We start from the raw sequence: 17,940 nt of genomic DNA on the forward strand, positions 1-17,940 counted from the left end.
ACAGGTAGCACTTCAGAGAACGCTACCTTTGAGGTCCTGGCTTTCAGCTTCCTGCCTAAAAGCCTAAATTTGGCCTCCAGGACCTCCCAGCTACACTTGCCCACGTCGTTGGTGCCGACATGCACCACAGCCGCTACCTCTCCCCCAGCACTGTCTACTAGCCTGTCTAGACAAGAAGTGATGTCCGCAACCTTCGCACCAGGCAGGCAAGTCACCATGCGGTCCTCACATCCGTCGCAAACCCCCCTCTCTATGTTTCTAATAATCGAATCCCCCACTACAAGAAGCCCCCGACCCCCCTCCCGCCGAGGAGTATCCCGAGTGCGCTCGGATACAGGCCCATCCCCTGGAGAAGGGATCCCCCCTAGGGGATTGTTTCCCTCCTCTCCAGGATGACGTCCTCCAGTCCCGAGACTTCCCACCCGGGCAGCCGAGGAGCTGCACGCCTGAGGTTGGGACGAAGCCTGATCGTCCCCAGAAGTCTCCCCACGGTCCTCCTCTGGCTGCCTGCGCTTCTCCAGGTCGGCCACCAAGGCTTCAAGGGAGCGGACGCGTTCCCTGAGACCCTGGAGCTCCTTGCATCGAGGACACACCCATGACTTATGCCCCAGAGGCATATAATCATACATGTGGCACTCGATGCAGAACACTGGATAGCCCCCACCCTGCTGCTGGCTGTCTGACTGCATAGCTTTTTTGTTGTTGTTGTTTTATTTAGGGGTCCTTTTAAAAACCGTACACTGGATAGCAGCCTTCTTCTCAAGGGAAGAGGAAGGGCAGTGTATGGGGCCCTGGCCTCCTCGCCCTGCTGCTGAACTCACCCAGATGCTAAACTCTTGTGCCTTACCTGGCACTTAGTTCCCGAGGCACTTGGTTCCCAGAGGCCACACGCGTCTGCAGAGAGCCTCACGCAATGGCCTGCCTAGCTTTATACTCCTGGCTGGCTCCTCCCCCCTCCTTCCTTCCTGATTGAAAGGGGGCTGGCCTTCCCAGGTGAGTTTACAAAAGCTCAGGAAGGCAAATGGCTGCTGATGGGCGTGACCTACTCTGCAGGCTCCTGAATGGACTGCTTGGATTAGCCTAATGGGGCTCTTAATGGGTTGGGAATTGGCCCTTCCTAGGTCCTTTCCCTCCTAGTTCTGTTCTCTTAGGCTGGACTATTTTTGTTACCTCAAGCTAGTTTTTATTTGGGTTTGTTTAATTATTTATTGCTCTCTAGATCCTGTGTCCCAATTTACTGACCTGTTTAGGTTATGTTCTAACTTAGATTAGGTTTAACCTGGGTTAAGTATAGGTTTAATTTAAACAAGTAGAAAAAACCTGCTTTCCACTTTATCCTCCTCCCTTCCTTCGATTAAGTGCTACCTTAGGTGCAGCTAACTTTCAACTTTGATTTAAATGCCTGACCCTTGGGCTCTTACTCACGAGTAGGACTCTGCTCTTACTCACGAGTAGCCCTATGTACTTCCCTTAGGTGCTAACTTTCAATTTTGATTTAAGGTTGCTTTAAAGGTAAGGTTAAGGTTAGAAGACAGGGAGTTAGAAAGACAAAGCGTTAGAATGAGTACACTTACCTCCTCCTCCTGCTCCTCCTCCTCTCCTTCTCCAAAACTCAGAGGTCTCCTTGCCTTCTCCTCGCCCAGATGCTAAACTCTTGTGCCTTACCTGGCACTTAGTTCCCGAGGCACTTGGTTCCCAGAGGCCACACGCGTCTGCAGAGGTCATTTAAGCTAGCAACTATCATGACACCTTGTGGCAACAAATTCCACAGATTCCTTATGTGCTATGTGAATTACCACCTTTTCAAAAAATTCATCCAGCATCCCAGCATTCTCCATATCCCCTTTAAGCTTTGCTTAATATATTCACACTAGCCTTCCTGCTATTTATGGCAACCTTGATTCTACTCATGAGTCATACTGACATACTCCTGGACCGGATGATGACTTTCCTACTGACAACCCAAATCTAACAATCCTAGAGTAGTAATGGGCTGGTGCACAACAGTGTTCTGCTGTTGTAAAATGGCTGCTGATAGTGTGCACAACATACGTTTTGTGAGCGCTGCTGCAAGAGGCAGCAGTGCCGCAGCCTCACTGCTGGAGCTCACTGCTCACTGATACATGGTCCAGCTGAGCTTCTGTTATTGTGGTTTTGAATCCCCATATACTCTGGACACATCTACAAATGCATTCGTGTGGTCAAGGCCTGAACATGAATTTACAGTCTGTGTGAGAGTGACTGAAATCAACCACTACTATGACTATACTGAAATCAACATTACTTAAAGAAGAATCAGCCATTCTCCTTTAGATGCTTCCCTAATTTTTTTTCCCTCCAAGTAACGATCATCCTCTGTATTTTGATCAGGATGACCATAGCCTCTCCCCAGTACTATTATTTGGGCCTGCTATTTCCATCCACAATGATGGTCCCCCCAAGTTATCTAGTTGAGTGGATTCTACACACTCTTTTACATTCAGATACTCCACCCCCAATACATTCCTCTCTTTCCTTTCTATACCATTGGTTAAATATTTTCCTTTCCTAGCTTCCTTATCAGTAAATAGAAGAGAACACACATATCAGCAAAGCCTCATCAATGCAAGTCTGCTCACAGCTGGATTCTGGAAACATTTATCAACACCACAAATTCATGGCCAAAGCAGCCCAGTTCTGAACCTTGAATCCCATGAGACTGGACAATGAGGGAGTGCCTCACGAAATCTGATACAAAGTTCTAAGCAGAACACTAAATTTCTCTTTCTGTTGGGTCCTAAAGCCAGCACAAACGTTGGGCAGGTTATTATGCTGCTGTTTTGCTCAATTCATGTGAAGCATAATATACCATGTGAACAACGTCTTGTTACTCTGGAAGATACAAAAGACTTCCTCCAGGAGGGCAGATGGTTAAGCCTGCTTGGGGGAGGGGGGGGGCTGAAAGGAACAGTTGCCTGGGAACCAGGTGGACAGGGTGCCTCCCCTGGGCATTGTCCAAGGTCAGTCCCTCTAGTTCACACCTTTCCCCATGTGCTCTGCAGGGTGTAGGCTTGCCAAATCTTGACAGGTATACCCAGGGCTATGAGGCTGCAGTGGTGGGGTGGTTAAACAGTAATAACTTTTGACGGAGATCCTACAGTTATATCACCTTTTTGTCACACCATTCTGTGTGTGCCATGCACAGTTCCAGTAATCACCACACCAGCAGCTTGACGGATCCAGTCCAGTTGCTTTCTGATACTAGTTTCTTAACAAACTGCATATCATGGAAGCAGTTTTACTATTTTCAAAGATCAGAAAACAGTCATGTCAGGAAAGGCCGCACAGGGCCAGAATTTATTTTGTGTGATATTACGCAGTTCAAGGCAGGACTTTTTCTTCCAGAATGATTGAGGCCAAGAGAAGCAAGAGGACAGCTGGGATAGAAGCCGGTATAAAGACAGCAGGCTTTGGACATGAAAGCAAATTGAGCTGTTTATCTCACACTTTTGGAAATATGGGGCTGGGAGCTGAAAGACAGCACAGGTTTTCCATATTTTACATGGCAGGGATGCAAGCATAGTAGCAATGCAGGAAACTGAACAACACACACAGCTATGAGGAGAATTATTGTTGGCCTCCTTAGACGAGGTGAGTCCCTTTTGTGCTTAAACATTGAAAATCTTGAATTATCAGCCATGTCCTTAAACCACGGTGTATAAAAACATCCAGCTCTATAACAAATATTTTACAAACCTAAAAAGAAGAACTGTGAAGAGCAGGCTTCATAGGCCTTGAGATCTGATGTCCACAGGAATCCCATAACTCTCTGCCTGCTTGCTAAATTCTGATTGCTCCTGCAGAAAAAAGTAACACAAAAATTACACACTGACACATTACACAATACTGACACACAAGTGATGCTACCACATTTGATGCACTAACTTAGCAGTTTAACCAAGCCAGAGCCCTAACAAAGTGTTAATATTTTATCTTGGGCAACCGTCCAATTTTCCTTTGTTAGTTTAGGACTGGGGCCCTGCATGGAACACATTACACAGGTTCAAATGGAAGAGCTATGTTTGTTCACACCTGCCAGACGCTTCACCTTAGACTTTGGGAGTGCAGCCGGGACGTCAGTGTTTCCATGCTTGTTACTGTAAACAAATAGTGCATGGCAGGCATCCAACTGTCACAACTGGAAAAGGACTGAACTGTAATAAACAAAAGCCAAATCCAGAAAAAGTGGCTAAAAATCCAGGTGACCATCAGCAAAAAATCCAGTTCTGCTTCTTGTTTGCAGTGAAGCCAGATCATTAAAAGTTGAGTAGTTCTAGAAACACAACTATGCTGTGAATCCTTAGCAGGAAAGGTTAAAGATCTGGAAATTATAAACATTTCAGCAGAATTTGGACAAATATCCACTGAGTTCTCTAACTAAGCAATGTCATGTTAATACAAACTCTGGAAAAGAAAAATACAGTGAGCCCTCAGTATTCACAGAGGATCTGTTCCAAGATTCCCCCCCCCCCCACAGATACCGAAATCCACAGATAATTAAATTGGGGGGAGCTGGTGTGGTGCCACAACTTACCTGGGGGTCACACCTGGCCCTTCGGAGGCCAGACACGACCTCCCCACAGCTCAGAGCATCTCTCAGAAGTGACTGAAAGCCACTTCCAGTTGCGTCTGGGAGGTCCTCTGAGGCCCTCCAGCCGTGGGCTCGGCATCTATGGATCCACTGATGCTGACCCCATGAATAAGGACAGCCCACTGTAATAGAAGAGACAAAATCCTCCCTTTGAAGACAACAGCAGTGGTCAAGATGTGATAAGAAACTTGTCCCTATCATTTTAGTGCTAGCTCCTCAGTCTCAGGGCTAGTTTTCACAAATAGCAGGTGAGATAATAAACCTGTTTCTTCAACTGTACCATTTCAAATGATAGGTGGGGCTCACATAACTGTGTTCCTCCACATGACCATCTTCCTCCATGTAAAAACTCCTATAGAACCCTGTTGATCAGGGAGTTGCGTATTAGCCTACCTTTCTCCCAATTATTTAATTTTCTCTGTTCAGGGAGGTGGGTTTGTTTGTTTTTAATGAAGGAACAATTGCTCATGTAACAGATATATACACCCCATCTGTGATCTGAAGGTAATATAGCTTAGGAATGGGCCTATACAGCTGGATATCCATCCTACTAATTAGTGAGGATGACAAGCCATAAAAAGCAAGACAGCAATGTCTGGGTGAAAAAGAAGCAGCACTGGACAGTTATATTGATAAAAGCTGCAAACCTACGCATGCTGGGAAGGCAGTGACACAATCCCTAGGATTGTGGAAGTGGTTTGTGATAGCTTTTTCTCAGTATTCTAAGACTTAAGGAGCACTGCAGAAAGCTGCACAGTGCGCCCCACAATTCCTGGACCTTGCAGCAGTTCCCTGTGAGTAAACACCTCCTTCATCCCCTATTAGCAACATGATCCTGGGGATCGTGTCTCCCCGCAAAGACTTATCTATGAAGTTTTACTCCCAAGAAGTTTGAGAACACCTGGTCTAAGGAAGCACCTACATGACAGGTGCAAACTATATTTAAATATATTTGGCTGTCAAAGGCCTCAGCAAAGGAAACTTAGGAATCCCACTCCTATTTATAATTTCCAAGGTTCTTTTGAATTGATTTCTTACATGTTTGGATTTAGAGTGCATATGTGCCCTGAGACAGCAAGCAGTGTCAATTTTGGTATAATTGCATTATTTCACTCCTTTTGCCAATAGCCCAACAGCCTTTTTCCCTACTGGCACTTATTAAATGTGAAATAGTAAAATACTTTGACATGGTAGTGAATCTGGCATTCTGTAAACCCTCCAAGTTAATACAGAATTAACACAGAGGAATCTTAATTTACTTAGAACATATTTCTTAATGAACTTAGTCAGAACGTATCATAGTCTATTACAACCTAACAATACATTGTTGAACAAGTTTTTAAAAACTCAGTAGGATGAAAGAGGACCTTAAAATGACACATCTGCAATGTGGAGGACCTATAATCACCCAATTACACACACACACACAGAAACGTGACTATTGTCAGCTCAACTAAAGATGAGAAGTTTTGACTTGCAAAACAAAATAAAAACATAACTGTATAAAGAGCGAAGATGAAACACTTCTAGATTTGTACACACGTCTTGTTTGCACAACAATGCCTCTGTTTATGGCTGCAGAACTGCTTGGTTTTAACCAACAAAGAACTATGACAGTCTTACACTTCTCTTTGGTTACTTACTTCCACGTATGATTCTGTCCATCACAGTTGACCAAGACTGCAGAAACAGTTATTAAAAGTGTTGCACATATTGGTTTATACTGTTGTCCACTGTAAATGGACAATGACTCAGTTCCAGGAGAGAAAAGATGCAAGTACCAATTATATATGTTAAAAGCTGCATCATTAAAACACAGCAGGCCCCCCAAGTGTTGGACATAATGTCTAAATGTTCCATATACAGACAGAATACATGGTGCACAGGGCCAATGTATGCAATTGGTAGAACAAGGAATTTTCCACCCCAGCTAGACTTGTTATATTTATATTGCCTCAAAGCATCTGTATTTAGAACTGGTTTAATTTGAACTCTTCAAATCTCTTAGCAACTGTTAGGCCTTACTGTTTTGTTATTGGTCGATGATTGAATTCCCTTAGATAGAATATTAACCTTTGCTTTAGTAAGCCTGGGCAGAAGCAGTAAAAGCACCTTGGGAACAGTGCCCTGCCATTCAGAAAAGCAGCCTGACCTTGCATTGATGTTTAATCCCAATTCTTCTCACTTCATTTTGTCTCATACTCTGTTCAGCTTTGAATTTGATATCTAGTTCTCTGCATTTTACAACTACTGTAGATACTCAGGTATAGTATGTGAAATTTTTGCCAAGTAATCAAGCCCCAATTCTCACTTCGCCTTATCTTCGGGTCAATCAGAGGGCAGAGCCTTTCAACTCTGAACAGGTTCTTTCTCCTCTAAGCTTAGGCAGGCAGCTGGTTAGTTGCTATGGTTACTTTCCTGGGACGTTTCAGCCAAAGTTAACCTTTTATTCCCCTCCGGTCCCTTTTGCTGCTGCAACCCGATTCCCTTTTGCAAAGGCTTTGCATTTGGCAGAGGTCTTTTTTTTCATCACCAGGGTGGGATCTCCTTTCCATTTGAAGCAACAATTCCCAGGCTACAATTCAATGCAGTATTATTTAAGAATAACACCCATGGAAAGCAGTGGGTCTACTTCTGAGTAAAAAGGATTGCAAATATATGCAGCTGCATCTCTCTGCTGTGAATTGAATTGCACACTCAGTTATGTGTTATGGGTTGTATGTTGTATGTAGAGCTTCTGGCTTAACACACCAGACATCTTAAATCTGGATTTGATTAATTAACAGTATTTTATTAACAGTATTTATATACTGCATTTCAACTAAAAGTTCACAAAGCGGTTTACAGAGAAAAATCAAATAACTAAATGGCTCCCTGTCCCAAAAGGGCTCACAATCTAAAAAGATGCAAAAAGAACACCAGCAGACAGCCACTCGAACAGACACTGCTGGGGTGAGGTGGGCCAGTTATTCTCCCCCTGCTAAATAAAAGAGGAGCACCCACTTGAAAAAGTGCCTCTTACCCAATTAGCAGGGGATTCATGGTTCTCCTGCAGTGGTTGCCAACCTTTTTCACTTGCATATCCCTTGGCAATAATAAATTGTACCCTTCATATTAGCAAAATGTTTGTAATAATACAAGCCCTCATTTCCTCTCTATGAAAACCCAGACTTCGTGTATTCATCACTGTGTTTTCTCTTTTTATCTGTTTGAGGAACAGAAGACTCTGCCTTTGCACTGTTTTGCATCAGAAGTGTGCTGAGAAATTCTGGGTGATTGATCACTTTCCATATTATGTTTCAGCTTTTTTACTGTGCTGGTTTTCAATCACTGGTTCATACATGAACTGATGACCAAAAACTAGCTGTTGGTGGGGCTTTCAAAGTCAACTAGCTACCTCCCTTCCTGCCTTGCTGCTCCTTGCAAGGCATTCTGGAGCATGACCTGCCTTTTTCTGCCATTCTTTTTCAAGTACCCCTAAAGGTCCTGTTGAGTGTCCCTGGGAGTACATGAATACCAAGCTGGGAACCACTGATTTACTGGTATGTTGTTTACAGTGCACTTACTCTGATAGTGTTTACAAAAAGGTGGTGAAGACCAGAATGTAAAAAGAATAAAAATGTATCTTATGATCTTTTACTATGTTTGTAATAAATTAGAGGCTACAGTTCTTAGGTAACAATTAGTGGTAGGTTATTTTTCAGGATCTGGCCTGAGGTAAAATCAGACAAAACTATAGTCAGTCACCCCTCTAAGTTTAACCCCTGACTTATCCAAGGGTCATAGAAAATTCCATGACTGCTGGCTCAAAACCTGTCCTCAACTTATCTGTGGGGTCGACTTATGGGCGAGTGCCTGCAGTATTTGCTGCTTCTGTGGTGTTTTCTACACAGTTGAAGATTGGCTAGATAAACCTGTGGGATTGGACTGTGGGTTCAGCTGACCATACAGCCAAATGTGCTGGGCCAGAACAAGAACCACTTGTTCTGGCCTATGTGCACTGCAGTTGGATCTTGGTATCTACAGGGGATTCATTCCTGGACCCCCAGCAGATACTGAAAAAGATAAGCGAAGCTGCAGGTTGGTTCAATATTACCTCCAGATGCAACCAGAGATGTTCTCCAGTCATTTCCAGAGGTGTTCCAAGGCCTGCAGAGGCCACACACAGCCTCTGGAGGTGCTGGAAAGGCACTTCTGGTTTTCATAAATCACACGTGACCTCTGCAGGCTTCAGAAAGCCTCCTGGGTGCAACCAGAAAACACCTTCAGTCATGTCTGGGAGCTCAGATCCAGTCCTCCACTGGGAGTTCCAAACCCGCAGTGAATTAAATCCATGGATCCGTGGACAAGGAGGATGGACCTGTATTTGTCTTGCATGCACTCACGAAACTCCTTGATACCAAAAGACAATCAATTGTTATTAGGGCTATAGAATGGATCATTTATTGTTGACTTAGGGTTTCACTTTAGCCCCTAGGCTTTCCTTGTGTGATTAGTGAGAAAGGAAACAGTCCAGGCAGCTAAATATAGGGGAAAGATTTTTTTTTTTAAAATTTGTATAAAATTGATTACTATACTTCTTAGCACAAACTCTAATTGCATTCTTGGTATAACTTAAAATAACCTTATTTTAATCAGTAGCGTGTTGGAAGAATGTGTTAGAAATGCTTGGAGGCTTAACATACTGTTTTAAACAAAAGACTGAGTTTTTACATATAAAAAAACACTTCTTATGTACTACATGAGCTTGTACAAATTTGTCAAAACAACAAAGCAAAATAATCAAATAGCAAAAGAATGAACCACCATGTTTTTTGGTCAAACAAACTAATCTGTTGCTAAATTCAGCATGACAATAAGAATGGCTGAAAGTGGAAAAAGTTGTGAAGGTTTATAGGTTTCTCTTCCAAATAGGACACAGAGCTTGGATAAAAGCACCATAGGAATTCTTCCGCAAAGAGATGGGTGACAGAGGTGTGATTTTTTTTTCAGTGATAACAAAATAAAACTCATAACACTGCTTTCTGCACTTTTCCTCCATGAGAAAAAACAAAATTTGTTTAAAAAAATTAAGAACACCTCTAGTGATAAAAGACAACACCAGAACTGAGGTCAATTAAGATAGCAACAGCCTGAAGACAACAGCCTAACTGATTTGGCATTAAAGTAGGAAAGATCTTGGTTCACTTGCAACCCCAAACCTGTGCCTGGGCATTGTAGCACTGAACCTCAGACATGAGCACTCTATCCCCCAACTCTCACACACTTAGTTTCAATTTGTTAGACTATATTTAGTGCAGAACTATAGTTTGCTGTTGGGTTGTGCTTGTCCTCAGTGGCATGACCAGAGTTTGCGTCATCCAGTGCAGGAGGCCAGTGCATCTCCCCCAAGATGGACCTCCTCCCATAAGTGGGTGGAGCAATGCCCTGGGCAGTGGGCATGGTGATGCACCATCGCCCTGCCCCCGCTGGTTTTTTGGTTGTAACTTTTGATAGAATACAGACATTTCCACATGGTTTGTTTCATTACATTCTGCATGAAATTATGCATCAATTGATACATGCTGGTATTGTTTGAAAATACCAAAATTTTAATTCCATCTGCTCTCAACCTATAGCCAAATTTCATGCTGTCAGTCTTTCCAACTGTCTCTTCACACAGTGTATCGTGAGATTTTGTTATTTTGTACTCTAGCAGCCAGATTAACACAATCAATTCATCACTTAGATTCTCCTTTGAGACAGGGAGATGGAAAAAGTGTGCAAAAATGAAAACCATCTCAAAATGCAGTCATTGTGTACCCACCCTAGAAAAGAGCCATCTCAAATTTCCACAAACACATTCCTAAATCCTGTGGCTACAAGATGGTTATATTTCAGTGAAAAGGCATCTTGTCCAGAGAAAGAATTAAGCAGGGTGGGGGACAGAAACACACATGTGTGAAGTTGATAGAACACGTAACTGCCACAGGTTGTCTGAATGTTAAGGAAGAGTGCGAGAGGAAGAGATATACCCCAGAACGCAACACACAACACAAACAGCTCCAAATGTCCACAAAGTCAACCACAAAAACAGAACAAGAGCTCCCCTTTACAGGGCAGGTGCTGCTGACAGCTTCCAATCACCTCCACCCCCATTAGAAACCCCCCCCATTGGAAAGAAACCAAGAATACCACTACCACCTCTCTGATACTTATGCGGGGTGGGGGTAGGAAAGAAAGGCTAGTACAGAGGAGAGAGAGAGAGAGAGAGCCCTTTGGCATAAACAGCACCAGAGGAGGAAGGTGACGGGAGGGAAGGTGTGCAGGAGGAAGGCGGGAAACCATAGCGAGGAAGCCATAGCAGAGTCTCTGCACAAGGCATGAGCATGCACTGTGCAGGGTTCACAGCAGCTCCTTGTCTACGGGTGTCCCACCAGAACCCCATTACCTCCTTCAGAGGACAGCAAGGGATTAAAATGGTTTGGGTGCAAAAGTGTTTCTACCACCAGCCTCCATGTGAGACCAACCTTCTCCCCCCCATCAGCTTCTCTCATGGAGGGCTTCTGCCATGCAGTGCCCGCCCACCCGCCAGTGCAATTGCCTCAACTGCTTCCCCGCCTACTCCTCCAGCAGCTACAATGCTGGGACACAAGCAGGATGCTCCCTCCATTCTTTCTCTTCCACTCCGGCAGCTCCTCCTTTCTCCCAACACTTCCTGGTTCCCTCCGCGATGCAGCCCAAGTCCACAACTGTGCAAATTAGACCTACGATATCTCCTCGCTGCTGGGAAGTGGCATGGGGGGGGGGCTTCCTGCTTACATGCTTTTAGAAAATTGATCATGTTCCAATGCCCATAAGCAGTGCACTCCCTCCTCACTCTGGGGTGCATGTCTTCCTGTTGACTGGCCACCAAGCAGAGCAGAACAACAGGGACACCCGCACACCAGAGCGAGCATACTGCTTCTGCAGCACTGGAACACAGTCAATTTAAAAGATCTGCTTGCTGATCAGTGCTCGTTACCCCCCCCCCCGGCAGGTCATCCAGTGCGGCCTGCACCCCCCCCCCGCACCTGTCTAGCAACGCAACTGCTTGTCCACCACACCAGAACTGGAAGCCATGACTTAGTCCAATCCAATCCATAATTCTATAGTTCAAGTGTAACAGTAAATCAGGGCTTGTACTAAACAGAAAGTAACTAATTGAACCCTAACAGGGAAGGAACCTGCAAGTCCGTTTGGGAACATTACAAACTGTAGTGATAATGAAGTAGAATTCTGAATACTGTACATGTATTTGAGGGTAAGAGGGAGGCTAGTTAAATCTAGAGAAGTAGATACAGTGATAATCCAACAAATTGTGCTCCCATCTTCTTGCCGTGAAAGTGGTTCCTATCTTTTCATGAGTCACATGGTATGGAAACCTCATGTGAGCACTGGTTCTCATTACAGTAGTACTGCAACAAGAGAAGCAACACATCAAGTCCCTGCCATGCAGTGTTTGCGGACACAGGAATTCTCTGTGGGTTAGGCACTGCCAACCTTGAATGCAAGATGAGGGCACAGCTGATCTTTGTGGGTGGGAAATGTCAAGTCAGGAGCTAAACAAGCATAGTACTAATGGCAGATGGGTTCAGATGACCTATGACAATGCAAAGAACCCAGGTCCAGTGAGTACGCAAAGTGCAGCATGCATTCCTGTTGTTTTGGGCTCAAGGTTAGCTGCTTCTACAAAACGAACAGCTTTTCTCAGATGCTTCTACAGAGCAAAACAGCAAACCAGTTTGAGTGGGGTGCAACCTAGGTTGAAATTGCTCACGGCCATGATCTGCACTGATTGGAACTTTGTAGCATAATATATTGTGTACAGGGTTCATCACTCAATAAGGTTTACCTTATTTGGCAAATTTAGCTTATGGTAAATAAATTATTTATGAAATACATGCACAATATGCATAACAAACAAAATAAATGCACAATATGCTATGCACCAGCTATAACTTGTGTCTTTAGTGGCCCACTGAATGGTATATCAACACTAGAAGTGCAACGTCAGACAAAAGTGCTCAAGGAACACCACATGGCAACTCCCTTCATCAGGATGAGCTTTAATTAGGAAATTCCTTTTCACAGAAGTAGCAGCTTCATGAATGTTTTTCCAAAATTGTCTCCTGCTCATGTAAGACCACCACTTTTGTGATTGTCTGACTATACAAACTAGGGCCAATTCACAATGCATTAACCATCTTGATGTCTCTGGACAACTATTTCAGCACTTATGTTAAAAGAAACTGCCCAAGAACTGCCAAGAACGCTCTGATATAATTATCTATGGAAGGCAAAGCTGCAGTGATGGAAGTTATAGCTCTGTATCCCAGAGTTAAAACAATGGGAGGAAGTTTAAGGGGAAACCTGGGGATGTGGCTGTTGCTTAGGGACAGGCCCACAAATCAGTGGTCACAGATTTGGACAGACATATCTCCAGACAGGGCCGGGCCAAGATCCCTGTCAGAAAGCTTGGAGTGCTACTGCAAGGCAGTGTAGACAATAGTGAGCTAGATGGACAAATTTTCTGTATTCAACAGAAAATAACTTTCTATTTTCTCCTCCTAAATTATTCCTGCATTTTCATACTGTGTGTTTCATACCTTGCTCTTTTAGATGTATATACAGCATGAGGAGGGAAGAATGACTAGGCCAGTGAACTAACAGGGCAGACAAACAATGATCAATATTTAGGGCATTAAAAATAGAAGCACTGCGGAAGTGGGAGAGTGCAGACATGTGTGTCAAAACATGCCGCAGCTCTCTTAAATATGAACCTCAGGTTTTCAAAACTAATAACCTGAATTCATTTTGTGCCCTGGGGCCTGTCAGCATAATCCAGCAGACTGAGCTTTGAAAATGAACCTGAGAAACTCAATTTCAAATCCTAGCTCAGCAATGGACTCCCTGGGTGGCTTTGGGCAAGTCACTATCTCTCAAACTCAGCACCCCATCTGTAAAAACAGGAATAATAATGGTCTTCTTCATAAGGCTGCTGTGAGAAAGGAGCAGATAAGACCTGTAAATCACTTGGCATGCTAAGAAAGTGCTTCATAAATGACTAATAAGAGCAATGTAATCCTATGTAAATATCATTGCTGCTTATCTCAATGTTTGGTTTTCTGAATGTTTTGGAAGGACAAGTTGCTTGACTGTAACTATTGTTCCTGAAGTGGTCATCTGTGCAGACACACCTACTGGAGTTTTGTGCATGTGCAGAGCCAACCTTGGAAGTTTCCAGAACTTTGTGAGTGAGGGAATGGCACATCATGCACCTTCAGTTGTTGTTTCAGTTTACACAGTAATATTGTGAAAGAAGATGTGAATAACTGAGAGTTGTCATTTGGCAACTGCCTAATGAACCCTGCTTAGTCTAATGCAACCAGAAGCGCTATCAAGATAACCTCAGATGTGATCCCAAGCAGTGTTGGCTGGGCCTCATAAATCCATGACACTCTTACTATGGCAGTCACTCCAAGCAAAGATAATGAAGGTTTCTGGGATTCTTACCACTAGATACAGAATCATTAAAAAAAGATAGGCCACAATTTATGACCTAGTCTGTGGACAGCAGGGCATTGTTTTAATGATAAAATTGTGATCTACAGGGGAAGTAGCCAAACTGGAGGAGCCACATAAAGACTTAGAATTAGTATCAATCACTGTGACACTGCTGTAGACATCTTTATTGCTTGAAACACACTAATCAAATATTTCTGCATTCAGATAGAAAGATTGATAGGCAGATCGACACTGAGAACATCCCCACAGAGAGCAATTTTAAATTATCTGTTGGAAAAAAAGGCACCACAAAAGATAAAATATATTTAAATGGAGATGTAATGCAATGACTGAATGCATTACTAACTATCTTCCTCACTATCTTCCTCTGTGCTATACAAATACGTGGATATTTCTGGAGTCAGTTAAACTCTTGCACAGACTGGCACAGAATTTTCTCTTTAAAATATTCTGAATTTCTATTTGCTCAGCCATGAATCTCACGGAGTGACCTGGCTAACATTCACTATCTTTCAGCCTACCCTACCTCACAAGGTTGCTGTGAGGAGAAATTGAATGAGCCCAACACATGCCACACTGAGTTCCTTGGGTGGGATCCAATACAAAAGAATAAAATAATTCAATTTGGGGTTAAGTTGCTAATTGCTATTGTGACTTGCTGTAGTATTTAATGGCAGCCGCATTCAATTTCATACTGCACAGATGCTAAAACATGGTGTTGTTGCTGTGCTCATATAAATATTTTAGCATTAGTGATCAAGAAATTCTTCCACATTTCAGCCCCCTAAGGCCCAGATGGTAATGTTCTAAATAGGCTTTTGAGGAGGAGGACTTTCTTCAGCAGCTAATACAGCATTGGCAATCAGAGAGCAGCATCTTCAACAAGTGCTGAGACTCACACTCTTGAATCCACAGTTTATTCGGAAACATGTTTTTTATGACAAATCTCAGTGACAGTGCTAGCTGGAGGAGGAGAAGGAAGGAAGACGTTGGGGTTGCAACATATTCTGCTGAGCAGTAGTTCTCCAAATAGGAGAGAGGTCTCCCAAAGAAAGACATGGCCATTTATCAGCAGAAGTACAAACGCTCCTTCAATTCTACAAATTATGCGTATAATGATTAAACCAGGACACAAGAATGCCAGCTCACATTAATTTATACTGCATTTAAATAAAAACTTTTCTCTCACACTATCCACAGAGGTTTAAACTCTAACAAAGTATCAATCTTTAATAATATATCCACACACTTAAAATGTGCTATTGCCCCTGGCAACAACATGCTTGCCAAATAGAAGAAAAGTTTCCATGGCATTTGGAAGGTGATCAGGTTCATCAGGCTTTAGCAGACTTCCAGAAGGGAGCTGGAAGCAATCACCAAGCATACTCCTCTGTATGGCTTGGTTGTTATAGCATGTCACACAAATGTGCTCACGATTTCTCTTGGAGATCAAAATGGGACTTGGGGAAGAGGCATTCCCTGCAGGATGCAGGACAAGTTACTTTGAACGTTTATGTTAAAACCAGTGGCTTCAGTTAAGCCTGGCATACAATGGGAGGAAGTCCTGCTATGTACTGGTATGGTACTGGGGACCCAGTCCCACTAGGACGGGAGCAGTCATATTCTGGCCCAGCAGAAGCTTTCAAATTGCCATCCAGGACAGCTTCACACAGGGTACATTACAGGAATTCCCCTTTAAAGCTGTGCAGTACAAGAGATTGGGTGCCCCTGCCCCTTGTCTAATTACTCGTGCAATCCATTATTGTTTTGTTTACAAGAGTAGTAACTTCCTCACCTCAGTTGTCCATGGGTCTTGCTTATCCTGAGGCCAAGACAGCAATGGGATTTCCAACTGAAATATTTGCCTGTGTGTAATCCATGTGTAATTAATCCATTAATCAATCCATGTGTAATTAAGCCATTCTGCCCAACGTTGCATATACACAACAGGGATCAAATGTGTGCACCTGTGGGATGGGCAGAAATGGGTTAAATTCCAGCTCACACCATTGCTCTGAAAAGCTGCACCTTTTTGATCCCAGGCTTCACCTTGCACATGGCAAATGTGTTATTCCCTGGCATGTGCATAAGCAACTATTTTTAATATATATATTTATTATGCATATATATGCTGCTCTTACACAAGGGCTCAGGTTCAGATAACTGATGAACTCCAGTTATCTTCTTCAGCACCTGGGGTGCCCACCAGCCCATTCACTGCATCCCTCAAGCAGCAATCTTAATGCCTTCCCAAACATTCCTAATTCCTAACGTGAGCGAAGATAAGCATGGAGCCATTAACACCAAAGATGTCTCAAAACAGTGAGCTTCATTTTCAGCCACTCATATCAGAGAAGGAAACATCACTACAACACATTAGCCTTCTTACAGTTAGTGGTGAGAATATACAGTTGCACTCTCATTCTGAATCCAATTAGTTTATGCCAGTAGCTTTGGGGGGGGGGGGTCAATTGAATCATGAAATTGCGTTAACTGCTGGTGCTTCCGTTAGACTTTCCAGCTTTACTGTTTTAATTTTTTTTTTAGTGGTTATTCACCGTGATGTAGCAGTGGTAGGTTTTTTAAAATTCTCATAAGCTTCTTTATGGACCATATAAGTTGAAAAAAATGGGATAAAATATAATAAACAAATATTCCTGAGGCCAGTCCTTCAAAGCAGGTTACTTTCATTTTAAGATTATAGATGTTACAGAACAATCCTGCTGTAACAAAATGCACAAGCCTTTCATGCATGTTAGAAAATTTTCTAGCATGCCTGAAAACGCATTAAAGATTTGCAATGTGGAGCAAAGGATTTACAGAATAAAAACAGCCTTTTATACACAGGCACAATAAATGCGCTTCTTTGAAAATATACTCCACCACTGTTCTAGTTTGCCAGTCTTTCAGATAAAAATTTATGATGCAACAAATTCACCAGGCCTGTATATAACTGAGGACAGCCTGTCTATCCTCAGACAACTTGAGGTTTTCATTGTCATCATTCTTTTCCTGCTAAAGTCAATCAAGAGAACACGGCATACAGTAGCCTGACTAAAGACAATTGTGAAAGCTCCCACCAAATGCTTCCTCTGATGACCTTATCATCTGTTCAAAACAAAACAAAACACCGACAGACAGCCACAGCAAGTTTACTGCAGATGAGTCAGGGATTGGCTCACGAGAATCAACCATGTTCTGTGTCTGACAAACCAGCTGACAGTAAATAAGACTTGCACAAAAGGGAGAACAGTGACAGGAGTCAGAGCAGAGTCACTTCCTGGTCTGAATATTCGAGTTTGTACCAAAATCCGCCTTCTGCCCTCCCCTCGCTTCTAATAAAACGAAAGAAAATAAAAGAAACAATCCATCCTCTGGACTTGATGAACTTCCTTTAGGACAAACATGGGATACAGGATACGACTCTTACAGCCACCCATGGTCTCTGTCCAGCCAAAGTTGACAGAGGGCCTGCAAAGCAGGTACCCTGGGAAGCGTTCAGTTCTTGCTGGGTTTTGCCTCTTAGAAGTGATGCACTTTACACGTAAATATCTTACATGTGTATGTATAAAAGAATGTCTGCATCAAGTGAGTGAGTGCAAATGCACACTGGGACTGGCAGCAATTTCCACTCACAGGCATACACAGCAGTAAATCCTTTGACCAGACCCGATAATGTACAAAGCAGCTTCCAGAAGTGGCGAGCACCCTATGCCAAAGAGGAACCTCAGACTTCTCAGCAGGGTGACAACTTTAATAACCCA

The 17,940-nt window shown here is 43.2% G+C and overlaps 1 long non-coding RNA gene across 1 annotated transcript in view; it reads right to left on the reverse strand.

The window, feature by feature from the left end:
- Positions 1-3,746: 3,746 nt before the first annotated feature.
- Positions 3,747-17,940, reverse strand: part of LOC136649691 (uncharacterized) — a 300,034-nt gene continuing 285,840 nt past the window's right edge. The window contains exon 7 of the long non-coding RNA XR_010794421.1: positions 3,747-3,836. This is a non-coding gene — a long non-coding RNA (uncharacterized lncRNA). The remainder of the gene's footprint in view (positions 3,837-17,940) is intronic.

Source organism: Tiliqua scincoides, chromosome 4, assembly GCF_035046505.1.
Source record: "Tiliqua scincoides isolate rTilSci1 chromosome 4, rTilSci1.hap2, whole genome shotgun sequence".
Taxonomy (NCBI): domain Eukaryota; kingdom Metazoa; phylum Chordata; class Lepidosauria; order Squamata; family Scincidae; genus Tiliqua; species Tiliqua scincoides.